Raw genomic sequence first — 15,545 nt, 5'->3', positions numbered from 1 at the left:
AACAATAAAATACAAGACTCGATTAAAGTTAAAATAATAGAATAAATAAAAGAAACAAAGTCCTGGATTACACAGGAAATCAGACACTACATAAAAATTAGAGACAAAGTGTATAAAAAGTATATAAAGTGTATAAAAAGTGTATAAAGTGTATAAAGGTTTAAAAAATACCCGCACAATCAATATTATAAACACATCTTCAAGCTCTATAGAAATCTAATGCATTATAAACTAAAAGAAAGTAAACACGAATACTACAGAAATGAATTCCTAAAGTGCAGGAAACTCCAGAAAATAATGAAATACATTTTGGAAAATTATGGAGACAACTACCGTGTTTGAGTAAAACTTTAGTTTACTATAAACCAAAATCAACACTCGACGTTTCGATCTTTATATCAAGATCATCTTCTGGAGCATATGCACTATATACAGAGAAACAAGCTGCACTACAGTCTACATGGTTTGCTAAAGTTACTGACCAACCGTTACAACAGCTATTGGCCTGACCTTAACGGTTGGTCAGTAACTTTAGCAAACCATGTAGACTGTAGTGCAGCTTGTTTCTCTGTATATAGTGTATATGCTCCAGAAGATGATCTTGATATAAAGATCGATTTTGTTTTATAGTAATTTTGGTTTATAGTAAATTAAAGTTTTACTCAAACACGGTAGTTGTTTCCATAATTTTCCAAAATGTATTCTGATCACCGTGTAAGCATAAAAAAAAAAAAGGAGAAAACAATGAAAGTTTTTGAAGAAATTAATCGGCAAACATATACACAAACAAACCTTCCCATGCTTAAAGATATCGACAAGAATAGAGAAAATGGAGACCGAGGATTACCCGAAGAATTCAATAATCACTTTGCCGGGGTCAGTGAAAGCATTCTGAAAAATTTTAAACCCAACCCCTGTGAATTTTACTCCCAAGAGAATAGATAACTCCATATATCTTTTTACCACTTGTGGAAATGAAATGAAAAACAATCTAGCCTAAAAATAAGCAAAACTTCAGGATAGGAAGATATTAACACTGCATTAATATTCCAAATGCACATTATGGAACCCCATTAAGGTACATTTTTTAACTTATCACTGATGATAGTGATAAGTTAAAAGTACATAGTTGTACTTATTTACAAAAAAGGAAACAAACGTCCAGGTCTTTTCCAAAATATATTGGAAAAAAATGGTAACGATTAGACATTAATTTTTTTGGAAAAAAAACAACTTCTCAAAGAGTCAATTTGGGTTCAGGTAAAACGTTTGCACAAAACATGCTGTGTCGAACCTTACACACACAGTTTATACCTCCTTCGATGAACATAAACTAATATTAGTTTATGTTCAGCTTCAAAAATTAGAAGTCACAGGAATAGGAGGTACTGCCCTAAACTGGTTCCAAAATTACTGAAATGTTAGATCACGAAGTGAAAAATAAACAATGCAATATATATGCGACACATGCTTCCATATAATCCCAAATTCAAACAGCAAACGGACTCGAAGTTAAGAACCAAAAACAGGAGAGCTGTCTCAGTTTCGTGAGACAGCCCTCCTGTTTTCTCAGCTCTAATCAGAACAAACTACATTGTGTTCGCTGCAGTGGTTCCCTCTGCATTAGAATGAAAAAAATCTCTCAAGAGTGGAAAAGGGCATAATCACCGCATGTTGTATATTTGTTTTTAAGATTACTCGCTTTATAGATTATTATTATTATTATTATTATTATTTTAATTATGTTATATTATATTATTACATTATATTACACAGAGCCACTGCAAACAATAAAACAGAGCTTTGCTTGTGACCACAAATCCCTCAAACAGTTGGCGAACAACTTTAATCAGCAATTCGTGAACTCCGTCCAAAAACTACAAGAAACAACCTTTCCTCATACGATTCCCCACAGTAACAAAAGAAGAACTATCACTGGCAATTCAACAAATTAACCCTAACAAAGGACCAGGGATAGACGGAATCAGACCAAAAGACATCAAGAAACACAAAACCAATCTATGTCCAGTTATACAAAAACTGTTAAATAAAATCTTCGAAACGGGACACATACCTGAAAATCTAAAGACTGCATTAATCACATCCATACACAAACATGGAAAAAGAAACAGTATAAGTAATTACAGACCCATCGCCACGTTTTCTGTAATCGACCAAATCATGCATCACAAACTCTCCATATACGTTGAAAATTTTCAAATCATACCCTAAACACAATATGGCTTTCAAAAAAATAAAGGAACAGCAACACTCCTGGAAGATTTCACAGACCTAATAAACGCTGCATTGGATAAAAATAGAATAACATTAGTCGTATGCATTGACCTAACAAAAGCATTTGAAACACTAACACACAAAACCTTGTTAACGAACCTAACCCATATAGGAATTGGAGGTCGTCTACTCCAGTGGTTTAAAGCACGCATGAAAAACAGGAAGCACACCACACGTATAGGATCAGCGTACAGCAAAGAGGTACATGTAACCTGTGGAGTACCACAAGGAGCTGTCATATTTCCCATTCTATTTAACATATACACACACGACATAATCCACCTTCCTCTAAAATCTAAAATCTTCCAGTACGCAGGACACGGACATAGTGTCCATTCACAACAACGCAAATATCGCTTACACAAATATGTAACACAACATCAATCAAGTCACTAACTGGTTAACTGAAAACGGCATATAAACTCTGGAAAAACAAAGCTAATGATATTCAAAAACCCCCAAACCCAGCCCATAGAAACTAAACATCTCGCTATCCAACATTCATCCTCCTATACGCAAAGTACAGAACCTAAAACCACAACCACCACACAGGTGAAAACAACACGCTATCTGAGACTTCACTTCAATGCTGATCAAAGTTGGAATAGCCATACAAACTACCTACGTACCAAGCTTATAGCAAGTAAACTATACAGATTAAAAGACATTGCCCCATCCCACATAAAAATACTAATCTATAAAGCATTATGTGAAAACATTTTAAGATATGCAATCACATCATATTCATTCTGCGCAGACTATAGACTTAACAGGTTACAATGGTTGCATGACAAAATGGTTAAACTGATATTCTGGGAACAACCCACTCTTATGCAGGCAACACGGACAGAACACAAATTATTTAAGGTGAAACACTTATGCCACAAGACAGTCATGTTAAAACATTACTACAGCCCAACCTACGGAGTAACCAGAACAACATATCAAATAACAAGACCACAGTCAACAAACTACGTAACATATAAGTACAACAATCAACACGGCAAAGCCACCCGAAACTTCTACGTAACTGACATGATAAACAAACTACCTTTTGCCGACAGAAGAAACGTAGGAACATACAGAGAGCTGAAACAGGCGCTGTATAAATATTATAGCGAGAATGAAAATTAGAGAAATTCCTGTTTCTCTCTCTATCACACACACACACACACACACACACACACACACACACACACACACACACACACACACACACACACACACACACACACACACACACACACAGACAAACCAACACTAACAAACACACCATATCTAAATCCAACCCTACTTGCAAACAAAAAAAAAAGTTAAACTGTAACTTTATTTTTTGCAATAGCAGTCGAAGCCTTCCAAGCACGTACCAACAACAGTAAAATCAACATCTGGCTTGCGACCAGTATAGGAATATAACCACGAAAATCACCGCCATCTATTATCTTCCTGAGATAAGCTCTGCAAAGCTTCGAGGGAAGAAATCAGAAATGCCTCCCAAATTATTATTATTATTATATTAGTTATTCACTAAAAAAAACAAATTCTGTATAATCGTCACCGTTAATATTAGAACATGTGTTGTAAATGCATAATACAGAGTCAAAAAGTGTTATTAAATTTATTAACTGAAATCCAATAGAAAAATTTTGTAAAATTATACTCAAGATAATTATCGTACATATATGTGTAAATATTCTAGCAATGAATAAAAATATTATTATTATTATTATTATTATTATTATTATTATTATTATTATTAGGATTAGCACGCAGCAAAGAGGTACATGTAACCTGTGGAGTACCGCAAGGAGCTGTCCTATCTCCCATTCTATTTAACATATACACACACAACATAAGCCAACTCCCCCTAAAAAGTAAAATCTTGCAGTATGCAGACGACACTGCCATAGTATCCATTCACAACACTGCAAAAATCGCTTACAAAAATATGCAACACGATATCAATCAAATCATTAACTGGTTAACCGAAAACGGCATATATATAAACCCTGGAAAAACAAAGCTAATGATATTCAAAAACCCCCAAACCCTGCCCATAGAAACTAAATATCTCACTATCAAACATTCATCCTCCTATACACAAAGTGCAGAACCTAAAATCACAACCATCACACAGGTGAAAACAACACGCTACCTTGGACTTCACTTCGATGCAGATCAAAGTTGGAATAGCCATACAAACTACCTATATACCAAGCTTAGGATAATAGCAAGTAAACTATACAGATTAAAAGACATTGCCCCAACCCACATAAAAATACTAATCTATAAAGCATTATGTGAAAACATTTTAAGATATGCAATCACATCATACGCATTCTGCGCAGACTACAGACTTAACAGGCTACAATGGTTGCAAGATAAAATGATAAAACTGATATTCTGGGAACAACCCACTCTTATGCAGGCAACACGGACAGAACACAAATTATTTAAGGTGAAACACTTATGCCACTAGACAGTCATGTTAAAACACTACTACAGCCCAACATATAGAGTAACCAGAACAATATATTAAATAACAAGACCACAGTCAACAAACTACATAACATATAAGTACAACAATCATACCGCAAAGCCACCCGAAACTTCTACGTACCTGACATGATAAACACACTGCCGTTCGACAACAGAAACCTAGGAACATACAGAGAGCTGAAACAGGCACTATATAAATATTATAGCGAGAATGAAAATTAGAGCAATTCCTGTTTCTCTCTCCCCACCACACATACACACACACACAAACCACGACAACCCCCCCTCTCAAAAAACTACCACTACAAGAACACAAAGAAGCAAACACACCATGTCTAAATCCAACCCTATTTGCACAAAAAAAAAAAATTCAAACTGTAATAGCAGTCAAAGTCTTTCAAACACGTACTAACAAACAGTAAAAACAACACTTGGCTTGTGACCACTATAGGAACACAACCATGAAACCACCACCCTCTGTCATCTATTATCTTCCTCAGATAAGCTCTGCTAAGCTTCGAGGAAGAAAATTACTAACTTGCAAGTATCTGCTATACACACTTGTAATGCGTTATAAATATTATATACATATAATTACTACAGCAACTATGTATGCAATTCAGCTGAGACAAAAAAAAAAAAAAAAAAAAAAATTCTGTATAATCCTTATTGTAAATACTGTAAATATTATTATTGTATGTAACTTATACTGAGACATAATAAAATGTAAAAAAAAAAAATTATTATTATTATTATTGAATTGTGTGTTTATGCTGCATTACTGCATTGTATCGTGAATTGTGTGCACATTGGTGCCAATCCATATTTAGCTAGTTTAAAAAAATGTATATTCATATTTATAAAATGTACTCTGCATTTTGTATATCGAATTTTCGTACTATACAGAAGAGATAATGTTTTTCATTGTGTGTGTGCAGATACTCTGTGTGATAGTAAACCTTATCATTTTCATTGTAAAAACAAATAAGTCGTTTATAAAAAAAAAAAAAAAAAAAATTATTATTATTATTATTATCATAATATTCTAAACTCAAAAATTCTGTATAAACCTTATTGTAAATATTGTAAATATTATTATTGTATGTAATTTATACTGAGACAAAATAAAATGTTTAAAAAAAAATATTATTATTATTATTATTATTATTATTATTATTATTATTATTATTATTATTATTATTATTATTATTATTAGGTGATATTAATTCCGAATGGCATCCTTTGATGTACGCTGAATTACAAGATTGTATTGTTTATACTATATTACTTATCACAGTTTGGAAAATATGCAATAAAAATGGTAAAATATTAAAAATATTTATTATTATTATTATTATTATTATTATTATTATTATTATTATTATTATTATTATTATTATTATTATAGAGAGGGCGCTTTAGCAGCAAGCAGTCGCAAACACGCTATTTCGATGCTCCCATATTTTAAGTTGCAAAGTAGATCTATTCTTGTGAATTAAAATTTAAAGTACATCAGTGAACTCCTTTCTTCAAGACGAATATATAGATGTAAAAACTGTAATTATCTGTGAAGTAATAAGTAAAATATAAGTATTCAAAGTTCGAATTATACGTTGGTCAACTACACGAGAAGAGAACAAAGGAAGTCGCCATATTAGAAAATACAGCAAGATCGTCAAACAAGAAATATGAAGTGCTACAAATGTCAAGAAGACCTAACAGGGGAAGAAAACCACGTAACATGTAGGAACTGCCAAAGAAACATGCATTTTTTATGTTCAGGATTGTCTGAGACTACTTGGCAGCGAAAATCAAACAAGAATCGTGACGAGTGGAAGTGTCCCCATTGCAGAGACAACAAAGGAACGTCGCCTTCGACTGCAGGCGGAAAACAGCCAACGCAGAAAACAACCGCAGCCAGTAAACAGCTATCAACAACAGAGGGAATTAAAAACAAAGAAAACAACAACTGAAACCCAGGTGAGCAATCTTTAAATGCATTACTTGAAAATAGATTACAAAACCTAAAAGACTGTTTAATCGATTTTGTTGGAGAACTATTTAAAAAACATACCGCACAAATTACAGAAAAAATTCAACCAATACGAGGAATTTATTAAATTTAATAATAACTCGATAGAAGGTATGTTACAGACCGTTAGAGAAATTAAAAACTGCGTCAAAGAGCTAACTGAAAGACAGCATAATTTAATTCAAGAGACAATGGACATAAGGCAAGAACTAAACTCTCTAAAGCAACAGTACGAACTCTCAAACCAACAGCAGCACAAAAATGACCTCGTCATAAATGGTCTCCCAGAAATAGCTACGGAACATCTAAGAGACACCGTAATACAACTAAACCAAAAAATCGGCTCTCCCATTGAATCAAGAGTCATCCAGTCAGTGCATCGGTTACCACAAAAAAGGAAAAGAGAAAATAACACCCGCCGTAGTGCGACTCACCAACAGCCTAACAAAAACTACACTTATAAAAGCAAGCAGGATTAAAAATCCAGTAGTCAAAGATGTGAAAGGAGACCACGACATATACTTGTCTGAATACCTTACTCCACACTATCAGAAAATATTCTACCAAGCAAGGAAAGTAAAAACAGAAAACAATTACCAGTTTATATGGATAAGAGACAGCAAAATATTCCTTAGAAAGACACAAGACGCAAAACCAATCGAAATAAAATCCGTAGATGACCTCAACAGGCTGTCACATTGAAAGGAATATTGAAAACTCGTAAAGAAGGAACAGCACACCAACCACCATGAATGCACACCATTAAGCAGACGTAATCACCCCCCGGAACATGATAATTGCCACATTCTGAAATCAATATCAGAATGGAAACAACTGACAATCCCCAAAAAAGGACTATCTATTCTCCATATCAACATCAGAAGCATTCAAAAATACTGGCGCTGACCCTGCAAGCTTATCTGAAGGAAGATATAGACGAAATAGACATTTTAATACTGACTGAAGTATCTACGACAAACGAAGAGGCATCCACCTACCAAATGCCACATTTCTAACAACACAAACACTGCAGACAAACAAAACGAGGCGGAGGTATAATAATATTTACCAAACATAAGCTAGAAGTAACAGAAATAAACTATAAATTAGAATACGCAGAAAACATATGCATCGAAATTAAAAACATCAAACAAGAAAACTCCCTGATATTAAACGCAATATACAGACCACCCAACTTAAGCACCACAAAATTCCTAGAACTAAACAGATGGCTTTCAGCCACGAACGTGGGCACCTCAAAATACTTGATAATAATAGGAGACATTAATATAAACATTAGGAACATAAATAACAATACAGAACAATACCTAGACCTATTATCGGCATATAACATAACCCCATCCATACAGTCTTCTAGTATACACTAGAAGAGATAGTCGGAAACACAACAACTTCAACCTGCATTGATCATATAAATATAAGGGCCCCCTCCAAACAGCCACACAGCAGCCGTCATAACATCCAAACTAGCAGACCATTATTTCACAGCATTGCAGCTACACACTGAACCAGAACCAATAAAATTACTGAGACTACAAAACAGTATCATAGCATTGTAAACGAAGCAATAGTGAACGATGAAATCAGAAAAACAGACTGGATGCAGATAGCATCTCTAGACTCTGCTGAAGCTGTATATAATAATCTTAAACTTGCATTTAACAAAATATATAACAAAGCATTAACAAAAATAAAAATACGCCCCCAAACGAAACAAAATCCATGGATAACAGACAACATACTAACAGACATACAAAGAAAAGATGCCCTATGGAAACAACTTAAGAAGTCGCCAAACAATATCGCTTTAAAAGCTGAATACAAAAGAAAACGGAATCTCCTAACAACCCAGATTAGAACGGCAAAAAGAAACTATTACAGTAACAAATTAACAACAGCGCAGAATGACATAAAGGAAACCTGGCACCTGATTAATGAAATGCTGGACAATATACACAGAACCACTGCCTCAGAAACAATAAAACACAGCTTTGCCTGCGACCCCAAATCCCTCAAACAGGTGGCAAACAACTTTAATCAGCACTTCGTGAACTCTGTCCAAAAGCTACAAGAAACAACCTTTCCTCACACAAACGAACATTCTCCACTAGGTCCACGAGCAACCCAGTCGATGTGGTTCTCCACAGTAACAAAAGAAGAACTATCACTGGCAATTCAACAAATTAATCCTAACAAAGGACCGGCGATAGACGGAATCAGACCAAAAGACATCAAGAAACACTCAACCGACCTATTTCCAGTTATACAAAAACTGTTAAATAAAATCTTCGAAACGGGACACATACCTGAAACACTGAAGACTGCATTAATCACACCCATACACAAACAGGGAAAAAGAAGCATAATAAGTAATTACAGACCTATCGCCACGCTGCCTGTAATCAACCAAATCATGGAGCGCACTGTACATCAGAAACTCTCCACATACGTTGAAAAATTTCAAATCATACCCAAAACACAATATGGCTTTCAAAAAAATAAAGGAACAGCAACACCTCCTGGAAGATTTCACAGATCTAATAAACGCTGCATTGGATAAAAACATAATAACATTAGTGGTCTTCATTGACCTAACAAAAGCATTTGACACACTAACACATAAAACCTTGTTAACGAAACTTACCCATATCGGAATTGGAGGTCGTCTACTCCAGTGGTTTAAAGCATACACGAAAAACAGAAAGCATGTCACACGTATAGGGTCAGCACACAGCAAAGAGGTACATGTAACCTGTGGAGTACCGCAAGGAGCTGTCCTATCTCCCATTCTATTTAACGTATACACACACGACATAAGCCTACTCCCCCTAAAAAGTAAAATCTTCCAGTATGCAGACGACACTGCCATAGTATCCATTCACAACAATGTAAATATCGCTTACAAAAATATGCAACACGACATCAATCAAATCACTAACTGGTTAACCGAAAACGGCATATATATAAACCCTGGAAAAACAAAGCTAATGATATTCAAAACTCCCAAACCCTGCCCATAGAAACTAAATATCTCACTATCAAACATTCATCCTCCTATACACAAAGTGCAGAACCTAAAATCACAACCATCACACAGGTGAAAACAACACGCTATCTTGGACTTCACTTCGATGCAGATCAAAGTTGGAATAGCCATACAAACTATCTACATACCAAGCTTAGGATAATAGCAAGCAAACTATACAGATTAAAAGACATTGCCCCAACCCACATAAAAATACTAATCTATAAAGCATTATGTGAAAACATTTTAAGATATGCAATCACATCATACGCATTCTGCGCAGACTACAGACTTAACAGGCTACAATGGTTGCAAGATAAAATGATAAAACTGATATTCTGGGAACAACCCACTCTTATGCAGAAAGCACGGACAAAACACAAAATATTCAAGGTGAAACACTTACGCCACTACACAGTCATGTTAAAACACTACTACAGCCCAACATATAGAGTAACCAGAACAACATATCAAATAACAAGACCATAATCAACAAACTACATAACATATAAGTACAACAATCAATACGGCAAAGCCACCCGAAACTTCTACGTACCTGACATGATAAACAAACTGCCTTTCAACAACTGAAACCTAGGAACATACAGAGAGCTGAAACAGGCACTATATAAATATTATAGCGAGAATGAAAATTAGAGCAATTCCTGTCTCTCTCTCCCCCACCACACATGCACACACACACACACACACACACACACACACACACACACACACACACACACACACACACACACACACACACACACACACACAAACCTATGACAATCCCCCCCCCTCTCAAAAACTATCACTACAAGAACACAAAGAAACAAACACACCATGTCTAAATCCAACCCTATTTGCACAAAAATAAAAAAAATAAAAAAATAAATAAAAGTTAAACTGTAATAGCAGTCGAAGTCTTTCAAGCACGTACCAACAAACAGTAAAATCAACACCTGGCTTGTGACTAGTATAGGAACACAACCATGAAATCACCACCCTCTGTCATCTATTATCTTCCTCAGATAAGCTCTGCTAAGCTTCGAGGAAGAAATTACTAACTTGCAAGAATCTGTCATACACACTTGTAATGCGTTATAAATATTATATATATATATAATTACTACAGCAACTATGTATGCAATTCATCTGAGATAAAAAAAAGAAAAGAAAAAGAAAAAATTATTACTATTATACTCAAGATAACTATTGCATATATGTATGTGTAAATATTTTAGCAGTGAACAAAAATATTATTTATTTAAAAAAAAATTATTATAATTTAAAAATATTAATAACTCGCCAGTATTTGTTATTCACAATTGTAATGTATTATAAATATTATGTATATATATATATATATATATATATATATATATATATATATATATATATACGTGTAAATAAAACTATTGTTGTATCTAAAAAAAAATTATTATTATTATTATTATTATTATTATTATTATTATTATTATTATTATTATTATTATTTCTTCACTATCATATTATAACTTCACTATCATACACACAAACATAAGAAGTATAAAAAAACACTGGCTAACATTGATAACACAGCTCAATTATACCATGATAAACATAGATGCGCTAATACTGACCGAAGTTGCAATAAACGACACAGAAATTTACGCATACAACATAAATAATTATCAAACCTATGACTTATGTAGACCAAACAAAAGAGGAGGTGGAATTGTGGCATTTATCAAAGAAAAATACAATGTGACAGAAAAACAAACTCACTTCGAACATGCGGAAGCACTAATTTTAGAACTCACAAATAGCCACAATAGTATCAAATACGCAATAAACACAATATACAGACCCCCAGATAATAATCCACTGAGTTTTCTTCACGAGTTAGAAACATGGCTAAGCGGCATCGAACCGCGTACAACACACACACAGGCTCATCCTAATAGGAGACATTAACATAAATACTCTAGACCACGCTTCTTCAACCACTAACATATCTTGATATACTAAGTCAGTACAACATAAACCCTACCATTAACCAACAAGAGAAGAAATACTCAATAACTCACTAACACAATCATGCATTGATCATATCAACATACGGGCTCCCATCCATACATATACATCATCAGTAATTAACGATCACTACTTTGTCTCAACTTCGTTTTATTACGTTTCCTACCCCCCCTCCCACCACCACAAAAGTCGACAAAACTCGATCATACTAAAGAGCATTGTCGATAACCAAGTAAAAAATATAGACTGGAATTTCCTACTTAAAATAAACGATCCTGTAACATTATACGAGAATTTTCAACTAATGTTCACAGAAATATACAAAAAAGCAACAAAACTTACACCAACGAGGCGACAAACAGACAGCAACCCATGGATAAATGACGACATACTAAATACTATTACTGAAAAAGAAAATCTATGAAAAAAACTTAAAAAGTCACCTAGTAACACACATTTACAAACCTTATACAAAAACAGAAGAAATAAACTAACAACAAAAATTCGTAGGGCAAAAAGACGATACTACTTCCAAAAATTAATGGAATATAACAACAACATTAAGCAATCATGGGCTATACTCAACGAATTAATAACCCGAAAAAAGAAAACTTCAGCACAAGATTTTATTGCAAAAAGCTTCGGTCAGGACACAAACCAAGAGGAACTTGCAGACTCATTCAACCATGCTTTCACAAACAACATCACACAACTCAAAAAAGACAAACTACTAACGATCAACAAAAAACTACCGACACAAAGTCAACAAAAAACGACGTATTTTCCACCCATAACAAAACAAGAACTGAAAGAAGCAATCCTACAACTAAAACCAAAGACCACTCCAGGAATAGACAAAATAAGACTCACAGACCTTATAACACATTTTGAACAAATAAATCCAATACTTTTGAAACTCGTGAACATAATATTCGACACAGGCATTATTTCAGAACAACAAAAAAACTGCAGTAATTACGCCAATATACAAACACGGCAAAAGAAACGATACTCAGTACTACAGACCAATAGCTACACTACCAGTCATCTCAAAAATTCTAGAAAAAATAACACACACCAGACTACAGAACTATTTACAGAAGTACAACATCATCTCACAAAACCAATACGGATTTCAGAAAACAAAAAGCACCGTTACTTTATTAGAAGACATCGCCGACACAATAAACAAAGCTTTCGACAAAAACAAGTACGCCGTCCTCATACTGCTGGACCTAACCAAAGCATTTGACACACTTGAACATGACATACTACTCACCAAACTATACTCAATAGGTATAAGAAGAACACTGCATACATGGTTCAAGAACTACCTCTCAAACAGAACACAAGTAACAAAAATAGGTACATGTCACAGTCGGAGTATACAAGTAAAACACGGTGTACCTCAAAGTGCCATATTATCACCCACTCTATTCAACATATACATTAACGATGTTCATAACATACCCATAAGAAGTCAAATATTTCAATACGCAGATGACATTGCACTACTAGCAATCCACACAGACATTAACACAGCTCTCTGCAAATCACAACAAGACCTAAACAAAATCACGACATACTTCCACCAAAACGCAATTCTAATCAACGGCACCAAAACACAGATGTTGATAATACACAACCCAAGAATCATACGCCCTACATCACTATTGATACATTGTCACACATATTGCTGCATCAACAGCAAAAACACCTGCCAATGTTCCGAAATCAAACCTGTAACACACGCAAAATACCTCGATCTCTATATAGATTCCCACCTTAAATGGACAAAACATATAGAATACCTACACACTAAACTCCGGATCATCGCAGCAAAACTCTTCCAAGTTAAAGATATTCTTCCACCCAACATAAAAAAAACTCCTATGTCACGGTATCTGCGAATCCCTACTCAGATACGGAATAACAGACTATGCAAATACATCAAACAGCCACCTAACAAAATTAGAAACACTACACAGGAAAATCGTGTCAACAGTGATCTGGACACCTTTCATGCAACAATCAATATCCGACAAGCACATGGCGATACACAAAATTCTGAGCATTAAAAACCTGAAACACTACATGACATTAACAAGGAATTATTTCAACATCACCTACAAGAGACACATATTGTATAACACGAACTACAACAACTCTCTACATCCCCACACCCTTCATCAACTCATACGGCTCTTTTGTGAGATCACATCAGATACCCACGCAACTCTACAACCTACCAAGATAACTACAGAACATTAAAAAACGAACTCTGGAAAATATACCAACAAAGTTAAGAAACCATTAACACTAATATACACATCGCAAATCACTAGCATCCAATGCCTACATCCCATACATAAACAGTAGCAACAACACAAATAGTGAAGCCAAATCCCACTCTCTTCATAAAACTAACCCAAGCTTCGAAGTAGGTGGGATTAACTTGCCTCACTCATCTACAAGTAATCCTTATAAGCAGATGCAGAAATTTGTATGAATAATCACTCTTTATCAAACTTTAAAAATAAAAAAATAAAAAAAATATATAAATAAAAATTAATGAGAAATAATAAATGTAATTATTACTATTATTAATTGTTATTATTACAAATAAGAAATAATAAAATGTTAAATTTTTTTAAATTTTAATTAATAATTAAAAACATCTGTAATAATCATCATTATGAATATTATAATAATATACGTTATAAACAGTTATTGTTATTATTATTATTTAAAAAAACTTTATGTACGAGAAAGTATTTGTTATGCATAATTGTGTTCATATAATGTCTGTAATTTATCTGAAAAAAAATGTAATTTTTATATTTTTCTTAATTTCTATAATTTTATAATGTAATTATTATATGTATGCAAGACATAATAAAGTGTTAAAAAAGTATTATTATTATTATTATTATTATTATTATTATTATTATTATTATTATTATTATTATTATTCTGTATACTCTGTATTCAAAAATTCTGTATAGTCTTTATTGTTAATATTAGAAGAACATGTGTTGTAAACAGATAATATAGAAGCAAAAAAGTATTATTAAAAATTTTAATTGAAATCCAATGTAGAAAATGCAGCACTTGGTGCTGAATTCTGTAAAATTATAAGTTGCAATGTCACTCAAGATGTTTATTGTATGTGTAAATATTTTAGCAATCAACAACAACAATCAATTATTATTATTATTATTATTATTACATCAGTAATTGTACTTTCGAATCGCTTAATGCATGGAAACAACACGCAGTACAAGCTAGAGGTCTTTCAATCTTGCATATTAACATCAGAAGCATCCGAAAATATTGGTTATTATTACAGGCTTATCTGAGGAATTACACTGATATTATTGATATATTAATTCTTGCAGAAGTATCCATAACTAATGACGAAGCGACTGCTTTCCAAATTCCAGGCTTCCAACAACATAGATCATGCCGCCAAACAAAAAGAGGGAGTGGAATATTAATATTTATCAAACAAAAATTAATAGCAAAAGAAACGGCCTATCAGTTTGCGCATGCTGAAACTCTCTGCCTCGAAATCATTAATACCACGAATACAGAGAATCAAATAATACTAAATGCTATTTACAACCCACCAAACCTAAACATGATAAAAGTTTTGCACGA

Source organism: Typopeltis vanoorti, chromosome 23 (genome assembly GCF_054136105.1).
Source record: "Typopeltis vanoorti isolate ZY-2024b chromosome 23, IOZ_Tvanoo_1.0, whole genome shotgun sequence".
Classification (NCBI taxonomy): Eukaryota; Metazoa; Arthropoda; class Arachnida; order Uropygi; family Thelyphonidae; genus Typopeltis; species Typopeltis vanoorti.
Note: the sequence above shows the minus strand (reverse complement) of the source record.